This window comes from Oncorhynchus keta, chromosome 26 (assembly GCF_023373465.1).
Source record: "Oncorhynchus keta strain PuntledgeMale-10-30-2019 chromosome 26, Oket_V2, whole genome shotgun sequence".
NCBI lineage: Eukaryota > Metazoa > Chordata > Actinopteri > Salmoniformes > Salmonidae > Oncorhynchus > Oncorhynchus keta.
In genome coordinates this window covers 36,116,702-36,142,396 of record NC_068446.1, presented here as the reverse complement: position 1 = coordinate 36,142,396, position 25,695 = coordinate 36,116,702, and positions in this window count along the sequence as shown.

Here is a 25,695-nt window from a genome sequence, read left to right as displayed (position 1 = left end):
TTGTCCATTTGACTTCTAATGCCATCAGAATAGATGCAACACCAGCAATAGTTATAGGAGCCCACTTGAACATTTGGTTCTCTGTAATAAAATAACTAAATACTCAAATCTTAATTGCATCAACCACATATGGACTTCTGGTACACTGCCGATAGAATCGTTAAACTATGCACAACTCCAGTCTGCAACTCTGTGAGGGAGTCATCTATCCTATCTGGCCCCTTTCCAATAGCAAAGACATTATTTGGCAGTGGTAACGAGGACCAGACTTCCTTGCTTTGAATCTCTCTCTCGCTCTCTCTCTGCTTTTCCACTAGTCAGACTGGCCCTGGGCTACACTGCAGGACAGGCGGGAAGCAGATTGAACGTGACATGTTTAACTGGCCCACCAGTCTGCATGGAAGACTGGTTTAGAATCACTGGAACCATATTGCCATTTGCCCTAAGCCATTGTGTGTAAAAAGGCCATTGCATCTCTACAGAATTACACAGTGCAGGAATTAAAGTGGAAATATTGTAAAACAAGAAATATTCTTAGTAGTTAGCTTCAGAGTACAATTGGCTGGAATGTAGACACAATAAATTATTTATTTGCAGTAACAGTAAATAGCAAAACAAATTGAGGAGATACTATAACAATTAGGTGTTGTTGGGTAGCCATTTCCACTCACAGCCCCGGTCATCCTGTATACATACGGGTTGAAAATGGCAGATTTTGTCATTGATAAATACCCAAATTGCAGTAATCACCTATCAACAGAAATGAACACTTTACATTCCGGTAAAATGTACAATGCAGTAACCGGTGAATGTGGCTGTACAGTAACAAAGTATACATGACATTGGAGCTCAGGTTCTCTGCTTTACAGCGCTGTATGGGTTGTTGTAAACTTGAGCACAGCACGTGACAAGAAGTTGCCCCCATCCCTCCTGCTAGTTGGGCAACTTTTGCACAGTTCTTGTTGTCTGAGTGAGGGAAAGGCTGTAAATCGAGTGGAGTCGATGTGTTCTGAAAGATGAGGCATTGAGTCCGACCTCTCACTCAAACCCTTGTAACCGTTTTGTTTATCTTCCAACCTTCTCCAAAATGTCAATGAATATTTGTATTATGTTACTGAATGTATCCAGGTTATTTTCAGATCTTGTTATTGACTAAATGCAATGAAAAGGACAGTAAAGGTAAAATGCACTTAGCATCAACAGCGTAATGTTTGGATTCAATCTTGTCAGGTGAACTGTTGTCATTACCTTGGTCTGATCATTTTTGCATAATCTCCAGTGTTCTCTTTAAATTGCTACCATGGTCATTCATATGCTTTTTGTTAGGAACATTTCAATTTAGCCCCATCCATTTGGGCCCATTTCATCGAGCGTAACGGAATGAGTATCACAGGAACTCTGTCACCTTGCTTCTGTAACACATGAATTCTAAAATCTGAAGATAAGAGACTAGAAAAAACTATATTACACAACAAAATGTCTTTAAAAAGTTCTATCATTTTTTGTCTGAAATACACTGCCTGAAACGGCTGCAAATTACCAGAGATTTCTATGCATCTCACCATCAGCTTTTAATATGCCTTGTTTCTCTCCTCACAGAGTAGTCAATCAACCGGTAAGTGTAATGCGCTATTAAATATTTATGTGACTTTTGCTGCTGCATTTAATTACATTTACTTATTTTGTGTCAGAGTTTTCTTTTTGATGCATTCTGATTTAGTCATTTATATTGGACAGCAATATCCCAACAGTGATGAAGCCAAGTGATCTGAGATCAACTTTTAATGTTATTCTATGTGGACAAAGCTACGCTTGTCCAAAAGTTTGAAGACACATTGAGATACAAGACAGTGAAGAAGCTCTTTATATGCCACATCAGGCCAAAGATGAATATTGGTAGATATTGTGGGGAGTGAACTCAGAAGAGAGGCTTTTGGAAATCGATTTCATATGCAGCCCCTGCGACCCATCAGAACATTATCCCATAACGGTATGAAATATTGATCAACGGCAAGAGTTAGGCTCTGCAGATTTTGTGTCTTTAAATGAATTCAGAACGGTTTATGAATCATGTGGCTGTGCCCTGCATGAAACCAGCATGCAGTGTTTCATGCAGGGCACTTCTCTGAGGACATGTGGCTGTCTCCAGAGAAGTCTGTCCCCAGCAACTAAGATTTTTTACATACACCGGATGGGTCCAGTGAAACGTGCTGTTTTACAGGGTCAGTCATAGTAGTACGGCACCCCTGGAGCAAATTAGTGTTAAGTGCCTTGCTCAAGGGCACATTGGCAAATTTTTCACCTTGTCAGCTCAGCTATTTGAACTAGCGACCTTTCGGTTACTGGCCCAATTACCTTTCGGTTACTGGCCCGGTTACTGGCCCGGTTATTGATTTGGAGTCATATGATGCAGCAATGAAGTCTATCCATGTGTTTCCCCAGTGTCTAAGGTTTTAGTATTCCTGTGATGTTTTCATAACATATGAGATTTGTTTCATGTGAAAATGGGGGATCAAGAATGGCCTATAGGAGTAGGGGCTAGTGTTTGCCTGGGATCAGGCTACTGTCTTTGTCCAGGCAGTGTGGATGTGAAAGGACAGGAAAGGAACAGGATGCTGCAATTAACTGTGGCTCACCAGTCTACAGGGGGCCAAGATAAAGTCTTCAGAAACACACACAATGACACTCTGACACACATAATTACCCAGATGCATGACCCATATCCTGTGCTTGGAGGTGAGCGAGAGGATAGAAAGGGAGCCCTACTGTGTTTGACATTTATTAGGCCAACAGTGTGTGCAATTACACTGCATCTTGCCCTCTAGGAACCGCTGCAGACAAACCATGACACTAAGCCCTGCAGCTATCTCAATGCAGGTGAGCCGCTACCAGTTTCCAGATACCTAGAAGTGCTTACCTCAGCAAATCAGTTCTGCATTGTCAATCATATTATTCTCTCATTAGTGCCGTACCAGCTGTTAAATCAGTCTCTCCTCAGCTTCTCAACCCATTTTAAGAGTTACCATTCACATTACTTCAAGTACATGGGATGCATCTGTACACAATTTTAAATAGGTTTTGCGTGTTACAGTAGGAGAACTATCCACTGCATAATAGTGGGGCGGCAGGGTAGCCTAGTGGTTAGAGCGTTGGACTAGTAACCGAAAGGTTGCAAGTTCGAATCCTCGAGCTGACAAGTAATCTGTCGTTCTGCCCCTGAACAGGCAGTTAACCCACTGTTCCTAGGCTGTCATTGAAAATAAGAATTTGTTCTTAACTGACTTGCCTAGTAAAATAAAGGTAAAAAAAAATTGTATCTAAGCTATATGGAATTGTTTTAAGAAGGTCATACCAAGGATCATTTTGCTATTCTTAAACACATATAAAACAAATATTTAATGAAAATCTGAGAGATATAAGGAAGATCAGGAAACATTTGTCATATTTTTTTAACATGTATTTAACCCCTTATTTTTGCCAGCCCATACCAGTCTACAAGTTTTCAAGTTTAAACGGCGTATCTACCTTAATAGGGGTAAGAGGAGTAGTGTGCTGAAGAATAATAATAATAAAAAGTCAGAAGTCTGTCAAAGTTTTAAAGTGGGGACACTTGCTTCGCAAGCCTCATTAACTATATGTCACGTTCTGACCTTTATTTCCTTTGTTTTGTATTTATTTAGTATGGTCAGGGCGTGAGTTGGGTGGGCAGTCTATGTTTGATTTTCTATGATTTGGGATTGTCTATGTTTCGGCCTAGTATGGTTCTCAATCAGAGGCAGGTGTCATTCGTTGTCTTTGATTGAGAATCATACTTAGGTAGCCTGGGTTGCACTGTTTGTTTGTGGGTGATTGTCTATGTTAGTGGCTTGTGTCAGCACAGGTCTCATTTATAGCTTCACAGTAGTCATTGGTTTATTGATTTTTACTCTTTTATATAGTGTTGCAGTGTTCAGTGTTCTCTTTATTAAAATTCACTATGAACACATACCACGCCACATATTGGTCCTCTGATCCTACTCGGCTCTCCTCTTCAGATGAAGAGGAGGAAGACCGTGACACTATAAGTTAATAATAAGTGGTATAATACTTTTTGCTTTCTCTTAAGCCATAAGAGTCTATTGACACTCCTGTGCATCAATCTAAGTAACATAATAAAACAAATCCACTTCAAATTACATCAGTTTAGGCTAGAGAGAGATCAATATTTAAGATGCATCAATCCACCACATCTGTCTATGTTGGCCTTCCACATCTGCGGTGGAAGGGGGCCGAGCTACAGCCGTGTTTGTCAGCGAATGAGACATCCCGGAAATCGGTATTCTCACGAAAACGTCTGTAGGTACCGAACTGTTTGACCTACAAAACTAGTACTATCACTCAATGAAAAGTGGAGACTCTCACGAATAACACAACATTTTCTCCACTTTGCTCTACGACCCCCAACAAGGGACTCATCTGAAGGTAACCCATACAAATGAATGGAAGTATGGAGGTAGTTTTGTGACAACAAAAATAAGGGGTTAAATACAGTGCATTCGGAAGTTATTCAGACCCCTTAACTTTTTCCACATTTTGTTACGTTACAGCCTTATATAATTTACACACAATACCCCATAATGACAAAGCACAAACAGATTTTTAGAAATGTTTGCAAATGCGGTTACAGCCTCAAGTCTTCTTCGGTATGATGCTACAAGCTTGGCACACCTGTATTTGGGGAGTGACTCCCATTCTTCTCTGCAGATCTTCTCAGTCCGGGCTCTGGCTGGGACATTTTAAGGACATTCAGAGGCTTGTCCCGAAGCTACTCCTGCATTGTCTTGGCTGTGTGCTTAGGGTCGTTATCCTTTTGGAAGATGAACCGTTGCCCCAGTCTGAGGTCCTGAACATTCTGGGGCGGGTTTTCATCAAGGATCTCTCTGTACTTTACTCTGTTCATCTTTCCCTCGATCCTAACTAGTCTCCCTGTACTTGCCACTGAAAAACATCCCCACAGCATGATGCTGCCACCTCCATGCTTCACCGTAGGGATGGGGCCAGGTTACCTCCAAACGTGACTCTTGGCATTCAGGCCAAAGCTTTCAGTCTTGGTTTCATCAGACCAGATAATCTTGTTTCTCATGGTCTCAAAAAAAAATAATTACAAGATGGTCGTAGCAGTCAGACGGATCTGGAATCCCTCAACTGAAGCTAGCCAGCTAACTACCTACCAGCTATCAGTTAGCAAACCATTGCTAGCGGTCATCAGCTAACCTTTAGCTCGGAAAGCTCTCGCCAGTTCGAACAACGTGACTCAAACCAGAGCATAACGGACCTATTTCTCTCCATATCCTGGGATTTCTACAGCAAACTCTGAACATTTTCATCTGGATCTTCGCAACTAGCTAACCGCAATCCACTCCTGGCTAGCGTTTCCATCCCGGAGCAAGCACCAATTAGCCTGAAGCTAGCCCGGCCAGGGCTCCTGTGCTACCACCGAAGCCCACTCCTGGGCTACAATATCCGGACCCCTTCTACTGGGGCACGGAACCCCGCCGATCCTCAACGACTCGAATACCGACATAATCTGCCCAAGGATTCCAACAGGCTCCTCAGGCGCAACGCCCACTGAAGGCCCATTCTGTTAACCTGCTAAGCCTGCTAGCTACCCAGAGCTACTTGGAACCCTACTAATTCCACGACTGGTCTAGAGACGTCACCGCACAAAGAGGCAAAAACAGACTTACCCCCATCGAGACGTCCCCCAAAGGCTAACTGCTAGCCCCTGCTAACTGCTTGCATGCTAACCCGGTCTGCTAACTGCTAGCTTGCCAGCCCCGGACTGCTAGCTTGTTTAGCCCTGGCCTACTACCTGTCTGAATCGCCGTGTTCCCAGTCAGCCCAACCACTCACTGGACCCATATGTTCACTTGGCTACGCATGCCTCTCTCTAATATCAATATACCTTGTCCATTACTGTCCTGTTTACTGTCTTATTTCACTGTAGAGCCTCTAGCCCAGCTCAATATGCCTTAACCAACCATGTTGTCCCACCTCTTACATATGCGATGACATCATCTGGTTTAAACGTCTCTAGAGACTATATCTCTCTCTCAACATTACTCAATACCTAGGTTTAACTCCAATGTACTCACATCTTACCTTACCTTTGTCTGTACACTATGCCTTGAATCTATGCTATCGTGCCCAGAAACCTGCTCCTTTTACTCTCTGTTCCGAACGTGCTAGATGGCCAGTGTTATGCAGGTGAGTGAGGACCCAAAAGCGACTTAACAGAAACAGAGTTTATTCAAGTCCAGACAGAAAAATAGCAAATCCTGAATCCTTAACAGGAAAGGTCCAAACGGGGATAACAGAAATCCTCTAGTTTGTAGAGGGGAATAACAGGATTAGCGGCCACAGACTGCAGGTCTCTTCGGGTAGGCGCAGGCCGTAGCTGACAGAGACACCTGCTCACACGCAGCATCTGATGAAGGCAAAAACACGACAGGACGGAACAAGTACACAGCGAACAGCAAACAAGGATCCGACAAGGACAGAAGCAGAAACAGAGAGAGAAATAGGGACTTAATCAGAGGGAAAAATAGGGGACAGGTGTGAAAGTAAACGAGGTAGTTAGGAGAATGAGGAACAGCTGGGAGCAGGAATGATAGAGAGAGAGGGATAGAGAGAGGGAAATAACCTAATAAGACCAGCAGGGGGAAACGAATAGAAGAGAAAGCACAGGGACAAGACATGACAATCTATGACAAAACATGACAGTACCCCCCCACTCACCGAGCGCCTCCTGGCGCACTCGAGGAGGAACCCTGGCGGCAACGGAGGAAATCATTGATCAACGAACGGTCCAGCACGTCCCGAGAAAGAACCCAACTCCTCTCCTCAGGACCGTAACGGGAAACGATGAAGAGGGAATCTAGTGCAATAACACTTATAAAAATGAGACACGGGTAGAGAACTGTAAGCGTTTGAGCAATCAGGACCAAACAGGCCAGGAGAGTAACAACTAGGGACAGACTGAGACACAGCAAGGCTAAGACCAGGAACAGGAGAGAGGCGGTGGCTGTGGACAGACTGAGACACAGCAAGTGCAGGAGCAGGACCAGGAGAGATGCGGTGGCAGGGGACAGACTGAGACACAGCAAGGGCAGGAGAGATGCGGTGGCTGGGGACAGACTGAGACCCAGCAAGGCCAGGAGCAGGACCAGGAGAGATGCGGTGGCAGGGGACAGACTGAGACACAGCAAGGGCAGGAGAGATGCGGTGGCTGGGGACAGACTGAGACCCAGCAAGGCCAGGAGCAGGACCAGGAGAGATGCGGTGGCTGGGGACAGACTGAGACACAGCAAGGGCAGGAGACATGCGGTGGCTGGGGACAGACTGAGACCCAGCAAGGCCAGGAGCAGAAGCAGGAAGAAAGTTACCGGACTTAGTCTGCGCGCAGTCCGAACAAGCAGCCACAAAACGGCGCGTGTCACGCTCCTGAGTAGGCCACCAAAAACGCTGGCGAATAGAAGCAAGCGTACCCCGAACGCCGGGGTGGCCAGCTAACTGGGCAGAGTGAGCCCACTGAAGAACGGCCAGACGAGTAGAAACGGGAACGAAAAGAAGGTTCCTAGGACAAGCGCGCGGTGACGGAGTGTGAGTGAGTGCTTGCTTTACCTGTCTCTCAATTCCCCAGACATTCAACCCAACAACACGCCCCTCAGGGAGAATTCCCTCGGGGTCGGTAGAGGCTACAGAATAACTGAAGAGACGGGATAAAGCATCAGGCTTGGTGTTCTTAGTGCCCGGACGATAAGAAATAACGAACTCGAAATGAGCGAAATACAGCGCCCAACGAGCCTGACGCGCATTAAGTCGTTTGGCAGAACGGATGTACTCAAGGTTCTTATGGTCAGTCCAAACGACAAAAGGAACGGTCGCCCCCTCCAACCACTGTCGCCATTCGCCTAGGGCTAAACGGATGGCGAGCAGTTCGCGGTTAGCCACATCATAGTTACGTTCCGACGGCGACAGGCGATGAGAAAAATACGCGCAAGGGTGGACCCTATCGTCAGTATGGGAGCGCTGGGACAGAATGGCTCCCACGCCCACCTCTGACGCGTCTACCTCGACAATGAACTGTTTAGTGACGTCAGGTGTAACAAGGATAGGAGCGGATGTAAAACGCTTCTTGAGGAGATCAGTACAACAATCATACGACCGGTGAGGAGGAAGGGAGGTGGCTCTGGACCGACTGAAGACCGTGCGCAGATCATGATATTCCTCCGGCACTCCTGTCAAATCACCAGGCTCCTCCTGTGAAGAGGGAGCAGAAGAAACAGGAGGAATAGCAGACATTAAACATTTCACATGACAAGAAATGTTCCAGGAAAGGATAGAATTACTAGACCAATCAAAAGAAGGATTATGACACACTAGCCAGGGATGACCCAAAACAACAGGTGTAAAAGGTGAACGAAAAATGAAAAAAGAAATGGTCTCACTATGGTTACCAGATACTGTGAGGGTTAAAGGTAGTGTTTCACATAATATACTGGGGAGAGGACTACCATCCAAGGCGAACATGACCGTGGGCTCCCCTAACTGTCTGAGAGGAATGTCATGTTCCCGAGCCCAGGCTTCGTCCATAAAACAGCCCTCCGCCCCAGAGTCTATTAATGCACTGCAGGAAGCTGCCGAACCGGTCCAGCGTAGATGGACCGGCAAGGTAGTACAGGAAATTGACGGAGAGGACAGAGTAGTAGCGCTTATCAGTAGCCCTCCGCTTACTGATGAGCTCTGGACTTTAACTGGACATGAAATGACAAAATGACCAGCGGAACCGCAATAGAGACAGAGGCGGTTGGTGATTCTCCGTTCCCTCTCCTTAGTCGAGATGCGAATACCCCCCAGCTGCATGGGCTCAACACCTGAGTCAGTGGGGAAAGATGGTAGTGTCGGGGAGAGGGGGGACACAGTTAACGCGAGCTCTCTTCCATGAGCTCGGTGACGAAGATCTACCCGTCGTTCTATGCGAATAGCGAGTTCAATCAAAGAATCCACGCTGGATGGAACCTCCTGGGAGAGAATCTCATCCTTAACCTTAGCGTGGAGTCCCTCCAGAAAACGAGCGAGCAACGCCTGCTCGTTCCAGTTACTGGAGGCAGCAAGAGTGCGAAACTCTATAGAGTAATCCGTTATGGATCGATTACCTTGACATAGGGAAGACAGGGACCAGGAAGCTTCTTTCCCAAAAACAGAACGATCAAAAACCCGTATCATCTCCTCCTTAAAGTTCTGATACTGGTTAGTACACTCAGCCCTTGCCTCCCAGATAGCCGTGCCCCACTCCCGAGCCCGTCCAGTAAGGAGAGATATGACGTAGGCGATACGAGCAATACCCCTGGAGTACGTGTGGGGCTGGAGAGAGAACACTATATCACACTGGGTAAGGAACGAGCGACATTCAGTGGGCTCCCCAGAGTAGCACGGTGGGTTATTAATTCTGGGCTCCGGAGACCCGGAAGCCCAGGAGGTAACCGGTGGATCGAGGCGGAGATTGTGAATCTCCTCCGAGAGGCCGGAGACTTGGGCGGCCAGGGTCTCAACGGCATGTCGAGCAGCAGACAATTCCTATTCGTGTCTGCCTAGCATCGCTCCCTGGAACTCGACAGCAGAGTAGAGAGAATCCGTAGTCGCTGGGTCCATTCTTGGTCGGATCCTTCTGTTATGCAGGTGAGTGAGGACCCAAAAGCGACTTAACAGAAACAGAGTTTATTCAAGTCCAGACAGAAAAATAGCAAATCCTGAATCCTTAACAGGAAAGGTCCAAACGGGGATAACAGAAATCCTCTAGTTTGTAGAGGGGAATAACAGGATTAGCGGCCACAGACTGCAGGTCTTTTCGGGTAGGCGCAGGCCGTAGCTGACAGAGACACCTGCTCACACGCAGCATCTGATGAAGGCAAAAACACGACAGGACGGAACAAGTACACAGCGAACAGCAAACAAGGATCCGACAAGGACAGAAGCAGAAACAGAGAGAGAAATAGGGACTTAATCAGAGGGAAAAATAGGGGACAGGTGTGAAAGAGTAAACGAGGTAGTTAGGAGAATGAGGAACAGCTGGGAGCAGGAACGATAGAGAGAGAGAGGGATAGAGAGAGGGAAAGAACCTAATAAGACCAGCAGGGGGAAACGAATAGAAGAGAAAGCACAGGGACAAGACATGACAATCTATGACAAAACATGACAGCCAGTTCGTATAGCATTTAGCTCAACCCTTATCCTACTTCTCCTCTGTTCCTCTGGTGATGTAGAGGTTAATCTAGGTCCTGCAGTGCCTAGCGCCACTCCCACTCCCCAGGTGCTCTCATTTGTTGATTTCTGTAACAACAAAAGCCTTGGTTTAATGCATGTTAACATTAGAAGCCTACTCCCTAAGTTTGTTTTACTCACTGCTTTAGCACAATCTGCCAACCCGGATGTTTTAGTCGTGTCTGAATCCTGGCTGAGGAAAACCACCAAAAACCTTGAAATCTCCATCGCTAAATATAACATTTTCTGCCAAGATAGAATTGCCTAAGGGGGCGGTGTTGCAATCTACTGCAAAGATAGCCTGCAGAGTGCTGTATTACTATCCAAGTCTGTACCCAAACAATTAGAGGTTCTACTTCTAAAAATGCACCTTTCCAGAAACAAGTCTCTCACTGTTGCCCCTTGCTATAGACCTCCCTCTGCCCCCAGCTGTGCCCTCGGTATTCACCATATGTGAATTGAATGCCCCCCATATATCTTCTGAGCTCGTGCAACTAGGTGACCTAAACTGGGACATGCTTAACACCCCGGCCATCCAACAATCCAAGCTTGATGCCCTCAATCTCACACAAATGATAAATGAACCTACCAGGTATAACTCCAAATCCGTAAACACGGGCACCCTCATAGATGTCATCCTAACTAACTCGCCCTCCAAATACACCTCTGCTGTTTTCAATCAAGATCTCAGCGATCATTGCATCATTGCCTGCATCCGAAATGGGTCTGCGACCAAACGACCACCCCTCATCACTGTCAAACGCTCCCTGAAACACTTCTGCGAGCAGGCCTTTCTAATTGACCTGGCCGGGTATACTGGAATGACATTGACCTCTTCCCGTCAGTAGATGATGCCTGGCTATTCTTTAAAAGTGCCTTCCTCACCATCTTAAACAAAGCAAGGCCACATTCAAAAAATGTTGAACTAGGAATAGATTTAGTCCTTGGTTCACTACCGACCTGTCTGCCCTTGACCAGCACAAAAACATCCTGTGGCGTTCTGCATTAGCATCGGGTAGCCCACGTAATATGGAACTTTTCAGGGAAGTTAGGAACAAATATACACAGGCAGTTAGGAAAGCTATGGCTAGCTTTTTCAAACATAAATTTGCATCCTGTAGAACTGTTACGGAAACAAGTATCCTGTGTGTGTATCCTGTGTGTGTGTTTCTTTTCTCTCCTTCTCCCCTCACAGGTGAAAATCATCACTCCCCAATCAGTCACCAATCATCAATCAGAAGACACACCTCCTCCTGTTTCCTACCCAATCACAGTTCCTTTCCCTTGTCAGTTGTTTGCTCTAGAGCTCAATCTCTCTGTAAATGCCATGTCTGTAGGTCTCTCTGTTTCACTCTCTCTTTGTGTATTGACCTCTCCTTTGATTGAGCATCTCCATAGCACTTTGTCATCACCTGTGAGTATTGTTTTTGGTTATGGTGTTTGTTTGTTTTCTGGTGGGAAAAGGGGGATCCAAGACAAGTCGCCCATGGGCATACACTACCCGTAGGTAAACTTTGTTAAATACACTAGTTAGAACTGGACGGACCACCCACTGTATTTTTGGTTAGTTAGTTAGCTGTTGTTAAAGTAGGCTAGTCTAGCCCAGGGGTGTTTTTGAATATTATTGTTTCTTTCTTTGGGTCCAGCTCAGCCCCCCATTACCGTGTGTTTACTAATAAACCCTGAGTTTGACGGTAGATTTCAGTTGTCGTAGTTATTTGGTTCTCACTTTTACTTTGTCACTATTAGAATTTGCATGAGTTATGTTACGGGTCTCAATACCATCCCCCCTAGAGTGTCGGGCCAAAAGGGATTCGTAACAAGTACTAACTCAAAAAGGTTCTGGGACACTGTAAAGTCCATGGAGAATAAGAGCACCTCGTCCCAGCTGTCCAAAGCTCTGAGGCTCGGACACCGTCACCACCGATAAATCCACTATAATTGAGAATTTCAATAAGCATTTCTCCACGGCTGGCCATGCTTTCCACCTGGCTACACCTACCCCGGTCAACTGCCCGGCACCCTCCACAGCAACCCGCCAAAGCCCCCAACATTTCTCCTTTATCCAAATCCAGAAATCTGTTCTGAAATACCTGCAAAATCTGGACACCTAGAAAATCATCCGGGCTAGACAATCTGGACCCTCTATATCTAAAATTATCTGCCGAAATTGTTGCAACCCCTATTGCTAGCCTGTTCAACCTCTTTCGTATCGTCTGAGATTGTCAAAGATTGGAAAGCTGTCGCGGTCATCCCCCTCTTCAAAGGGGGTGACACTCTAGACCCAAACTGCTAAAGACCTATATCTATCCTACCCTGTCTTTCTAAGGTCTTCTAAAGCAAAGTTAAACAGATTACCGACCATTTCGAAACCCACCCGTACCTTCTCCGCTATGCAATCTGATTTCAGAGCTGGTCATGGGTGCACCTCAGCCACGCTCAAGGTCCTAAACAACATCATAACCACCATCGATAAGAGACATTACCGTGCAGCCGTATTCCTCGACCTGGCAAAGGCTTTCGACTCTGTCAATCACCACATTCTTATTGGCAGACTCGACAGCCTTGGTTTCTCAAATGATTGCCTCGCCTGGTTTACCAACTACTTCCCCTGATAGAGTTCAGCGTGTCAAATCGGAGGGCCTGTTGTCCGGACCTTTGGCAGTCTCTATGGGGCGCCACAGGGTTCAATCCTCGGGCCGACTCTCTTCTCTGTATACATCAAGGATGTTGCTCTTGCTGCTGGTGATTCTCTGGTACACCTCTACGCAGAGGACACCATTCTGTATACTTCTGGCCCCTCTTTGGACACTGTGTTAACTAACCTCCAGACGAGCTTCAATGCCTTACAACTCTCCTTCCGTGGCCTCCAACTGCTCTTAAAACCTGTTCGGGCTCATGCGAATTTTCGCAGCTTCTTGTTAAAAATCGCGCAACATTTCAGCGACTTGCTACTCATGCCAGGAATATAGTATATGCATATGATTAGTATGTGTGGATAGAAAACACTCAGACGTTTATAAAACTGGTTAAATCACGGCTGTGACTATAACAGAACGTGCGTTTCATCGAAAAGTGCAGGAAAATCTGATCACTGAAAATGGGGAAAATATATCCATGCGCCACTTCAACCAATCGTTAAACGTGAACCACATTAAATGGGGCCGAGGTTGCAATACCTACAGCTTCCACATGATGTCAACAGTCTTGTCATTTGTCTCGGATTTGTTTCTTGGTCAAACCGACACAAGGCAGCGCATTTTTTCCGGTCTCAGACCGGATGTTTTGGTTAAGGAATATTTGGACACGATATCAGGATGTGGAGCTATTGAATATACATCGCCCCTCATTTTGATAGATTATTAACGTTTACTAATACCTAAAGTTGCATTACAAAAGTATTTCGAAGTGTTTTGTGAAAGTTTATCGTCAACTTTTTTAATTAAAAAATGACGTTGCGTTATCAAACTCAGTTTTTTCCTTGATTACACAGTCTTCATAGATTGATATCTAGGCTATATATGGACCGATTTAATAAAAAAAAAGACCCAATAGTGATGTTTATGGGACATCTAGGAGTGCCAAGAAAGAAGCTCGTCAAAGGCAATGAATGTTTTATGTTTTATTTCTGCGTTTTGGGTAGCGCCGGCTACCGCAAAATCTGTCGTGTTAGGTGACGTTGCATTATTTTGGGGGTACATGCTATCAGATAATAGCTTCTCATGCTTTCGCCGAAAAGCATTTTACAAATCTGACTTGGTGGATAGATTCACAACGAGTGTAGCTTTAATTCACTACCTTGAATGTGTAATGAAAGTTTAATGAAAGTTTGAGTTTTATCAAAAACTATAGGTGGCGCTCTGAAATTCCGCTGAGTGATGTTCCTTCATGGGAACTGTATTCTGCATAATCCTTAAGAAGTTTTAAATGCAAGAAAAACTAAATGCATGCTATTCAACCGATCACTGCCCGCACCTGCTCGCACTGGACGGCTCTGACTTAGAATACGTGGACAACTACAAATACCTAGGTGTCTGGTTAGACTGTAAACTCTCCTTCCAGACTCACATTAAGCATCTCCAATCCAAAATTAAATTGAGAATTGGCTTCCTATTTCGCAACAAAGCATCCTTCACTCATGCTGCCAAACATACCCTCGTGAAACTGACCATCCTACTGACCCTCGACTTCGGTGATGGCATTTATAAAATAGCCTGTAAACCACCGCCTTATCTCAGCTCACTGGTCACCATAGCAGCACCCACTCGTAGCACACGCTCCGGCAGGTATATCTCACTGGTCACCCCCAAAGCTCTGCTGCCAATGACTGGAATGAACTGCAAAAATCTCTGAAGCTGGAGACTCATATCTCCCTCACTCGCTTTAAGCACCAGCTGTCAGAGCAGCTGACAGATCACTGCACCTGTACATGGCCCATCTATATACAGCCCATCTATCTGCCTACCTCATCCCCATACGGTATTTATTTATTTATCTTGCTGCTTTGCACCCCAGTATCTCTACTTGCACACTCATCTTCTGCACATCTACCATTCCAGTGTTGCATGCGCAGACCAGCTGGCCGGTGTGTTTACGGACATATTCAATCAATCCCTATACCAGTCTGCTGTTCCCACATGCTTCAAGAGGGCCACCATTGTTCCTGTTCCCAAGAAAGCTAAGGTAACTGAGCTAAACGACTACCGCCCCGTAGCACTCACTTCCGTCATCATGAAGTGCTTTGAGAGACTAGTCAAGGACCATATCACCTCCATCCTACCTGACACCCTAGACCCACTCCAATTTGCTTACCGCCCAAATAGGTCCACAGACGATGCAATCTCAACCACACTGCACACTGCCCTAACCCACCTGGACAAGAGGAATACCTATGTGAGAATGCTGTTCATCGACTACAGCTCGGCATTCAACACCATAGTACCCTCCAAGCTCGTCATCAAGCTCGAGACCCTGGGTCTCGACCCCGCCCTGTGCAACTGGGTACTGGACTTCCTGACGGGCCGCCCCCAGGTGGTGAGGGTAGGCAACAACATCTCCTCCCCGCTGATCCTCAACACGGGGGCCCCACAAGGGTGCGTTCTGAGCCCTCTCCTGTACTCCCTGTTCACCCACGACTGCGTGGCCACGCACGCTCCAACTCAATCATCAAGTTTGCGGACGACACAACAGTGGTAGGCTTGATTACCAACAACGACGAGACGGCCTACAGGGAGGAGGTAAGGGCCCTCGGAGTGTGGTGTCAGGAAAATAACCTCACACTCAACGTCAACAAAACTAAGGAGATGATTGTGGACTTCAGGAAACAGCAGAGGGAACACCCCCTATCCACATCGATGGAACAGTAGTGGAGAGGGTAGCTAGTTTTAAGTTCCTCGGCATACACATCACAGACAAACTGAATTGGTCCACTCACACTGACAGCGTTGTGAAGAAGGCGCAGCAGCGCCTATTCAACCTCAGGAGGCTGAAGAAATTCGGCTTGTCACCAAAAGCACTCACAAACTTCTACAGATGCACAATCGAGAGCATCCTGGCGGGCTGTATCACCGCCTGGTACGGCAACTGCTCCGCCTCAACCGTAAGGCTCTCCAGAGGGTAGTGGGGACTGCACAACGCATCACCGGGGCAAACTACCTGCCCTCCAGGACACCTACACCACCCGTTGTTACAGGAAGGCCATAAAGATCATCAAGGACATCAACCACCCGAACCACTGCCTGTTCACCCCGCTATCATCCAGAAGGCGAGGTCAGTACAGGTGCATCAAAGCTGGGACCGAGAGACTGAAAAACAGCTTCTATCTCAAGGCCATCAGACTGTTAAACAGCCACCACTAACAGTGAGTGGCTGCTGCCAACACACTGTCATTGACACTGACCCAACTCCAGCCATTTTAATAATGGGAATTGATGGGAATTATGTAAATATATCACTAGCCACTTTAAACAATGCTACCTTATATAATGTTACTTACCCTACATTATTCATCTCATATGCATATGTATATACTGTACTCTACATCATCGACTGCATCCTTATGTAACACATGTATCACTAGCCACTTTAACTATGCCACTTTGTTTACTTTGTCTACACACTCATCTCATATGTATATACTGTACTCGATACCATCAACTGTATGCTGCTCTGTACCATCACTCATTCATATATCCTTATGTACATGTTCCTTATCCCCTTACACTGTGTATAAGACAGTAGTTTTGGAATTGTTAGTTAGATTACTTGTTGGTTATCACTGCATTGTCGGAACTAGAAGCACAAGCATTTCGCTACACTCGCATTTAACATCTGCTAACCATGTGTATGTGACAAATAAAATTTGATTTGATTTGTTTAATTGCTATATTGTAATTACTTCACCACCATGGCCTATTTATTGCCTTAACTCCCTTATTTTACTTCATATGCACTCACTGTATGTTTTTGTTTTCTTTTTTTCTACTGTATTATTGACTGTATGTTTTGTTTATTCCATGTGTAACTCTGTGTTCTTGTATGTGTCGAATTGCTATGCTTTATCTTCGCCAGGTCGCAGTTGCAAATGAGAACTTGTCCTCAACTGGCCTACCTGGTTAAATAAAGGTGAAATAAAAAATTAAAAAAATGGCCTGAGAGTCTTTTAGATGCCTTTTGGCAAACTCCAACTGCCATGTGCCTTTTACTGAGGAGTGGCTTCCATCTGATTGGTGGAGGGCTGCAGAGATTGTTGTCCCTCTGGAAGGTTCTCCCATCTTCACAGAGGAACTCTGGAGCTCTGTCAGAATGACCATTGGGTTCTGAGACACCTCCATGACCAAGGCTCTTCTCCCCCGATTGCTCAGTTTGGCCTGGCAGCCAACTCTTGGAAGAGTCTTGGTTGTTCCAAACTTTTTCAATTTAAGAATGATGGGGGCTACTGTGTTCTTGGGAGCCCTCAATGCTGCAGACATTTTTTGGTACCCTTCCCCAGATCTGTGCCTTGACACAATCGTCTCTTGGAGCTCTACGGACAATTCCTTTGCTCTGACATGCACTGTCAAGTAGATAGGTGTCTGTCTTTCCAAAGCATGTCCAGTCAATTGAATTTACCACAGATGGACATCTCAAGGATGATCAATGGAAACAGGATGCACCTGACCTCAATTTTGAGTCTCATAGCAAAGGGTCTGAATACTTATGTAATAAGGTATTTCTGTTTATTTTTAATACATTTGCAAACATTTCACTTAGTCATTATGGGATATTGTGTGAATAATGCTGTAATGTAATAAGGCAGTAACGTAACAAAATGTGAAAAAAGGGAAGAGGTCTGAATAATTTCCGAATTGCCTGTATGTGTACAAAAACATGTAAATCTTTACTGAGCTTTCTTATATCTCCTAGATAATGGACAGACACTTGAAAACCTTATTGCTTGAATAGCCACCACTACCTGGAATAGCCTACCTAGAATTCCACCAACACCTCCCCCATCACAAAAGCCATCATATGAGGAATATGGATGCTCTAAGTACTGTATGCCCAGAGTTCACTTCATTAAAGATGACATTTAGATAGCTCTCAGTCTCTATGATGAAAGGTTAATGATATGAGTGAATACAGTCCTCTTAGGCCCCTGATTGATTTGGTGAGGCATGACATGTCTCTACAGCACGGAAAGCACATCAAAACGAATTTTTGATTTCCACCGACACCAGTAACAACTGTCAGTATACACCCCTAAATGATACCAATGTGCATCGGGACTCTGGCAGGCTGTATTTGGATAAATAACCTTTCAGTGACATTGAATGATGGCTACTTTACTACAGGATAACCCATAGTTCAACAAGTATTACATATGTGTCAGTGTCGCTTGACATTAGTAGGGAGAAAGGTATTAAGATACAATGAATCATTAACTTTTGTTTTGCAATGCATTTGTTATTTTCATTTGAAAGTTAATAATTTTTTCTTTTGAGATACAGCAACTTAATTCTTACATTCTGGGCAAATTCAGAAACAGTCCAAGCAGGTTAAATCTTTCATTTTTTTATTTGAAATATTTGTTGAAGATGGGATTACTCCCTGGAAGTAAATATTTTTTGTATGGATATTACTTGTTTGTTTGTCAAAGTCTCTTGTAAAATTGTAAAGCTCAACTGGGGCACTCTCACTGTACTGCTCCTACAGCAAAATTCAGTCAAACTTAATTTAAAGTGCATGCCAACTGTCACGGATCTCTCCAGAACTTTCGTCACGGACACCTGTCCCCTGTTCCCACTGATTAGTATTTGTATACATGTGCCCTTTGTTTGCCATGGTGCTGCCTCAACTTCGGCAGCTGCAACTGGGCCATCTGACGTCGCCACAACGGGTCCGTCCGATGACGCCACAACGGGTCCGTCCGATGACGCCACAACCGGTCCATCTGACACCACTGCTACTGGTCAGTCTGACTCAACTTCGGCAGCAGCAACTGGCCCGTCCAATGACGCAACTTCGGCAGCTGCATCCGGTCCTGATCGACCCACACTGCGTTCCTTTGATCGTCTTCAAGGCAGGTATCGTTGCGCTGCTATTTTAGCGGGGGGATACCACGGACCTGAAACCTGAAAGGCCGCTCAGCAAGGAAGACGCCACTGCTCCACAACCGCCATAAAAAATGTAACGAAAATAGAACTGTTTGGCCATAATGACCATCTTTATGTTTGGAGGAAAAAGGGAGAGGCGTGCAAGCCAAAGAACACCATCCCAACTGTGAAGCACAGGGTGGCAGCATCATGTTGTGGGGGTGCTTTGCTGCAGGAGGGACTGGTGTAAAATAGATGGCATCATGGTCACAAAATAGATGGCATCATGAGGTAGGAAAATACATTGAAGCAACATCTCAAGGCTTGGTCAGGAAGTTAAAGCTTGGTCATAATTAGACAATGACCCCAAGCATACTTCCAAAGTTGTGGCAAAATGGCTTAAGGACAACAAAGTCAAGGTATTGGAGTGGCCATCACAAAGCCCTGACCTCAATCCTATATAAACATTTTGGGCAGAACTGAAAAAGCATGCGTGAGGAAGGAGGCCTACAAACCTGACTCAGTTACACCAGCTCTGTAAAGAGGAATGGGACAAAATTCACCCAACTTATTGAGGGAGGCTTGTGGAAGGCTACCCAAAACGTTTGACCAAAGTTAAACAATTTAAAGGCAACACTACCAAATACTAATTTAGTGTATGTAAAGTTTGGAACCATGGGGAATATGATGAAAGAAATAAAAGCTGAAATAAACCATTCTCTCCACTATTATTCTGACATTTCACATTCTTAAAATTAAGTGGTGATCCTATCTGACCTAAAACAGGCTATTTTTACTAGGATTAAATGTGGGGGAATTGTGAAAAACTGAGTTTAAATGTATTTGGCTAAGATGTATGTAAACTTCCGACTTCAACTGTATGCGCCCTTTGGTTTCCATTGGGCTGCCAATTATTGTAACAATGTCAGTTGGTGCGTGTGAGTACCTATGCTATGTGTTTTGGCTTTTATGCCATTGTGGATTGCGCAGATGATTACAGGTCTCGTCCTGTGGTTTAATTATTGTGCGCTTGTGTTTTTTATACAAGTTAGTCCTCGCTCTTTTGTTTTGGGTTTCTACCCTATGTTTTGTATAGTGTCTGTTTGGTCTTGTCCCTGTGCCTTTACACGGCACACCGTAATTTGGGTACAATAAAAAAAACTATTACGCATCTCTTCATACCAGCGTGACACCAACATCGCAATAATACACTACACACTAAAATTGACTCATTACAATGTATTCAAATAACCTAGAAACTCTACAACACACGAATGAAATATACAGTGCCTTGCGAAAGTATTCGGCCGCCTTGAACTTTGTGACCTTTTGCCACATTTCAGGCTTCAAACATAAAGATATAAAACTGTATTTTTTTGTGAAGAATCAACAACAAGTGGGACACAATCATGAAGTGGAATGACATTTATTGGATATTTCAAACCTTTTTAACAAATCAAAAACTGAAAAATTGCGAAATTATTCAGCCCCCTTAAGTTAATACTTTGTAGCGCCACCTTTTGCTGCGATTACAGCTGTAAGTCGCTTGGGGTATGTCTCTATCAGTTTTGCACATCGAGAGACTGACCTTTTTTCCCATTCCTCCTTGCAAAACAGCTCGAGCTCAGTGAGGTTGGATGGAGAGCATTTGTGAACAGCAGTTTTCAGTTCTTTCCACAGATTCTCGATTGGATTCAGGTCTGGACTTTGACTTGGCCATTCTAACACCTGGATATGTTTATTTTTGAACCATTCCATTGTAGATTTTGCTTTATGTTTTGGATCATTGTCTTGTCGGAAGACAAATCTCCGTCCCAGTCTCAGGTCTTTTGCAGACTCCATCAGGTTTTCTTCCAGAATGGTCCTGTATTTGGCTCCATCCATCTTCCAATCAATTTTAACCATTTTCCCTGTCCCTGCTGAAGAAAAGCAGGCCCAAACCATGATGCTGCCACCACCATGTTTGACAGTGGGGATGGTGTGTTCAGGGTGATGAGCTGTGTTGCTTTTACGCCAAACATAACGTTTTGCATTGTTGCCAAAAAGTTCAATTTTGGTTTCATCTGACCAGAGCACCTTCTTCCACATGTTTGGTGTGTCTCCCAGGTGGCTTGTGGCAAACTTTAAACAACACTTTTTATGGATATCTTTAAGAAATGGCTTTCTTCTTGCCACTCTTCCATAAAGGCCAGATTTGTGCAATATACAACTGATTGTTGTCCTATGGAAATAGTCTCCCACCTCAGCTGTAGATCTTTGCAGTTCATCCAGAGTGATCATGGGCCTCTTGGCTGCATCTCTGATCAGTCTTCTCCTTGTATGAGCTGAAAGTTTAGAAGGACGGCCAGTTCTTGGTAGATTTGCAGTGGTCTGATACTCCTTCCATTTCAATATTATCGCTTGCACAGTGCTCCTTGGGATATTTAAAGCTTGGGAAATCGTTTTGTATCCAAATCCGGCTTTAAACTTCTTCACAACAGTATCTCGGACCTGCCTGGTGTGTTCCTTGTTCTTCATGATGCTCTCTGCGCTTTTAACGAACCTCTGAGACTATCACAGTGCAGGTGCATTTATACAGAGACTTGATTACACACAGGTGGATTGTATTTATCATCATTAGTCATTTAGGTCAACATTGGATCATTCAGAGATCCTCACTGAACTTCTGGAGAGAGTTTGCTGCACTGAAAGTAAAGGGGCTGAATAATTTTGCACGCCCAATTTTTCAGTTTTTGATTTGTTAAAAAGGTTTGAAATATCCAATACATTTCGTTCCACTTCATGATTGTGTCCCACTTGTTGTTGATTCTTCAAAAATATACAGTTTTATATCTTTATGTTTGAAGCCTGAAATGTGGCAAAAGGTCGCAAAGTTCAAGGGGGCCGAATACTTTCGCAAGGCACTGTATGTTTAACCAGACCATGATTGGTTATCAGTAACTGGTAATACAATATATTATACCTTACCGCACACATTTACATACTGTAGATGTGTCTGTGTGCAGTAGACAGTCATTGAGACTTGGAAAAGAGCAGGGAAGGGTTAAAGTTGCATGTCAATGATGAGTTGCATGTTGATGATGAGGAGAGTTGACTTGCGATAAAATGTCTGTGTGGTTTCACCTCAGGCAGAATCAGTGCAGCCTGAATAATGATGTTCCATTATGCATCATGTCAAAATGCAGCCAACAAACACACTACTCTTTCCTTTACCAGAGCATTCACAAATAATGATTCCCAGAAGTTATCTGATTCATATTTGTCCTTTTATTTGACCACTCACTCTCTCTCTCTCATAGTTTTACAGGGTTTACATGGAGATTATTATTGCATAGTGCTTTTAGCACCTGGTGTGGTAACCTCCTTAACATGTTCCAACCCTGCAACATGGGACTATACATTTATCTATAACAGCTATATTAATGATAGCACTAGGAAACACCACGTTTTTACCTGCTTCTACACCTGCATTGCTTGCTGTTTGGGGTTTTAGGCTGGGTTTCTGTACAGCACTTTGTGACATCAGCTGATGTAAGAAGGGCTTTAGAAATACATTTGATTGATTGATTGATATATAACTCCTTTCAAGTTGCGTGTGTGTGTGTGTGTGTTTGTGCATGAGTATCCACATCACCAATGAACTATCATGGTCCAAACACACCAAGACAGTCGCGACGACAAAACATTTTACCCCTCAGGAGACTGAAAATATTTGGCATGGGTCCCCAGATCCTCAAAAGGTTCTACAGCTGCACTATCGAGAGCATCCTGGCTGGTTGCATCACTGCCTGGTTCGGCAACTGCTCGGCATCTGACCGTAAGGCCCTACAGAGGGAAGTGTTTACGGTCCAGTACATCACTGGGGCCAAGCTTCCTGCCATCCAGGACCTATATCAAATCAAATCAAATCAAATTTATTTATATAGCCCTTCGTACATCAGCTGATATCTCAAAGTGCTGTACAGAAACCCAGCCTAAAACCCCAAACAGCAAACAATGCAGGTGTAAAAGCAGCTATATAATAGGCAGTGTCAGAGAAAGGACCATAAAATGGTCAGAGACTCCAGTCACTCAAATCATAGACTCATTTCTCTGTTACCACAGGGCAAACCCCACCGGAGCACCAAGTCTAGGACCAAAAGGCTTCTTAACAGGTTCTACCCCCAAGCCATAAGACTGCTGAACAATTAATCAAATGGCCACCGCAAAATTTACATTGACCCTGTTGGTTAAGGGCTTGTAAGCATTTGACTCGTTGTATTCTGCGCATGTGATGAATAACGTTCAATTTGATTTGAGTAGGTGTGCATGTGTCTGTGTGTGCCTAGTACTGTACCTACCTGCATGTGTTTCATACCTTGCTCTGTTACTCATAGGGATAATTGTCCCATGGGGGTTACCTCTCACGTCTGACTTGAAGGGAAGTCTGTGTTCATGTGATGGTGGCCCAGGGGAACTGACCTGATCTGATTTCATCTCTACTTCCCAGGAGAGAGACCAGGACTCAGTCCCAGAGGAATGAAAGAAACTGAAGACAAAAGATAGGTTAGTTCAATGATGGTTGATTAAAGTTACATTGGTTCTATCAATCAGTGCTGTTTTCAAATGATAGATAGGATAGCTAGTTGGTTAGTGGCATAGCAAGTTGGCTAGCACACACACACTGTGAACCAGATAGACAAAGAAATGGGCAACACGTGGACTTGAATGTAAACATAGCTGAAGGAGAAAATATCAAATGACTGAAAGCACAGGTACAACACTGTGATAGCAACCCTCCAACAGTTGTTAAACCCGCCCCTCGCTGGCTTTCTAACTCGCATCTCGATTTCAATATTTCATTGGCTAGCGCTTGTTTAATTCATGCTTCTCGAGAGTGGTGGCGGAAGCTGCCACAGCTGTAGCTACAGCACTAGCAGGAAGCGGCAGTCTGGGGCCTTTGTATGAGATATACAGCCAACCAGGGCAGTGTCAAAGAAATGACGCGTTTGATGTTTGAAGCTTGTTTGGCATGTGTGTTTATGCACGTTATGTAATATGCAATATTAATGTGGAATGGTACATAGTAAAAAAAAAAAACATTTTTAAAAACACGTCGTAGCATTGGTGTGTCAGTTGATAGTGATTGGATGATGTTCCCTTCATTGCATCTTGCCATACACCAGTCAACATCGTTTAAATTGATAATGGATTTCTGCGGATGTTTCGCCCTCATTTTTACTTACTGACATCCTCACTTTCAATTGCATTTACAGTATAGGACATATGGATAGAAAGGTATAGAACAAAAACACTTAATACTCCAGACTATCACCCACAATTAAGTATGAGCTTCCTAATGACTGGATATGAACAGAAATCTCTATGTTCAGCTACAGTAAAATCAAACATCAAGTATGTTCTGCTATTCTTTCCAATTAAGTATATTTATTATTGACTACTTTCTTAAGTCATTTTCGCTGGTACCAGAAGTTAAAAGAGTGTTTATAGGGGATATAATTTGGTTGAACGATCAATAATTGGTATACACAGTACTCTTACAGAATTTCCGCTAGGGCTAGGATATTGGAAATTAAATCAAAGATTATTGGATTACAAGACATATTACTTTATAACTGACTTTTTCCTACATAACATAAAGTAAGTACAGCAGATCCTCTTATTGTATTGGGTACTTTTACATGTATCTTTAGAGGCCATGCAATTCAATACTCATCTTTAAAACAAAAACAATTTAGGTAAAAAGAGTTCATCTTAAAAAAAAATGTTATGGATCCCTCCGGAACTTTCATCACGCACACCTGGCCCCTATTCCCACTGATTGTATTTGTATATATATATATATACGATTGCGCATTACTGCATCTGTTCTCCCGATCCTTCATGCCAACATGACAAAAAGGAAATAGAGGAACTAACTGTACAGAGAAATAGCACAAAAAAAACTGTAACAGAGATGCAGAATACATTTGAGGAAAAACAAAAAGAAATGGAGGAACTTATTCTAGAAAGATGAAGTGTAATATATTATAAAAATAGCGAACTGGGTGGAATAATGGGAAAAATGCACCAAATTATTTTTGATATTTCAACATAGAAATGCTACCAAAAAGAATGTACATGTCACGCCTTGGTCATTGTATTTTGTGTTTTCGTTATATTTTTGGTCAGGCCAGGGTGTGACATGGGTTTATGTTGTATTTCGTATTGGGGTTTTTGTATTATTGGGATTGCGGCTGAGTAGGGGTGTTGTATGGGCTTGGATGCCTGAGGCGGTTCTCAATCAGAGTCAGGTGATTCTCGTTGTCTCTGATTGGGAACCGCATTACGGTAGCCTGGGTTTCGTTGTGTATTTCGTGGGTGATTGTTGCTGTCTCTGTGTAGTTTCACCAGATAGGCTGTAATAGGTTTCACGTTCCGTTTGTTGTTTTCGTATGTGTATAGTTATTTCATGTATCGCTTTTTTCCTTCATTAAAGACATGAGTAACCACCACGCTGCATTTCGGTCCGACTCTCTTTCTACAAACGAAGAACGCAGTTGCAGAATCACCCACCACACTCGGACCGAGCAGCGTGTTAACAGGCAGCGACAGCTGGAGCAGAAAAAGGTTGTTACACTTGGGAGGAGATATTGGCCGGAAGAGATCGCCTCCCATGGGAACAGGTGGAGGCACTAAGGAGAGCAGAGGCAGCCGGAGATAGGAGCCGACGATACGAGGGAACACAGTTGGCAAGGAAGCCCGAAAAGCAGCCCCAAAAAAATATTGGGGCGGGGCTTAAAGGGAGTATGGCTATGCCAGGTAGGAGACCTGCGCAAAC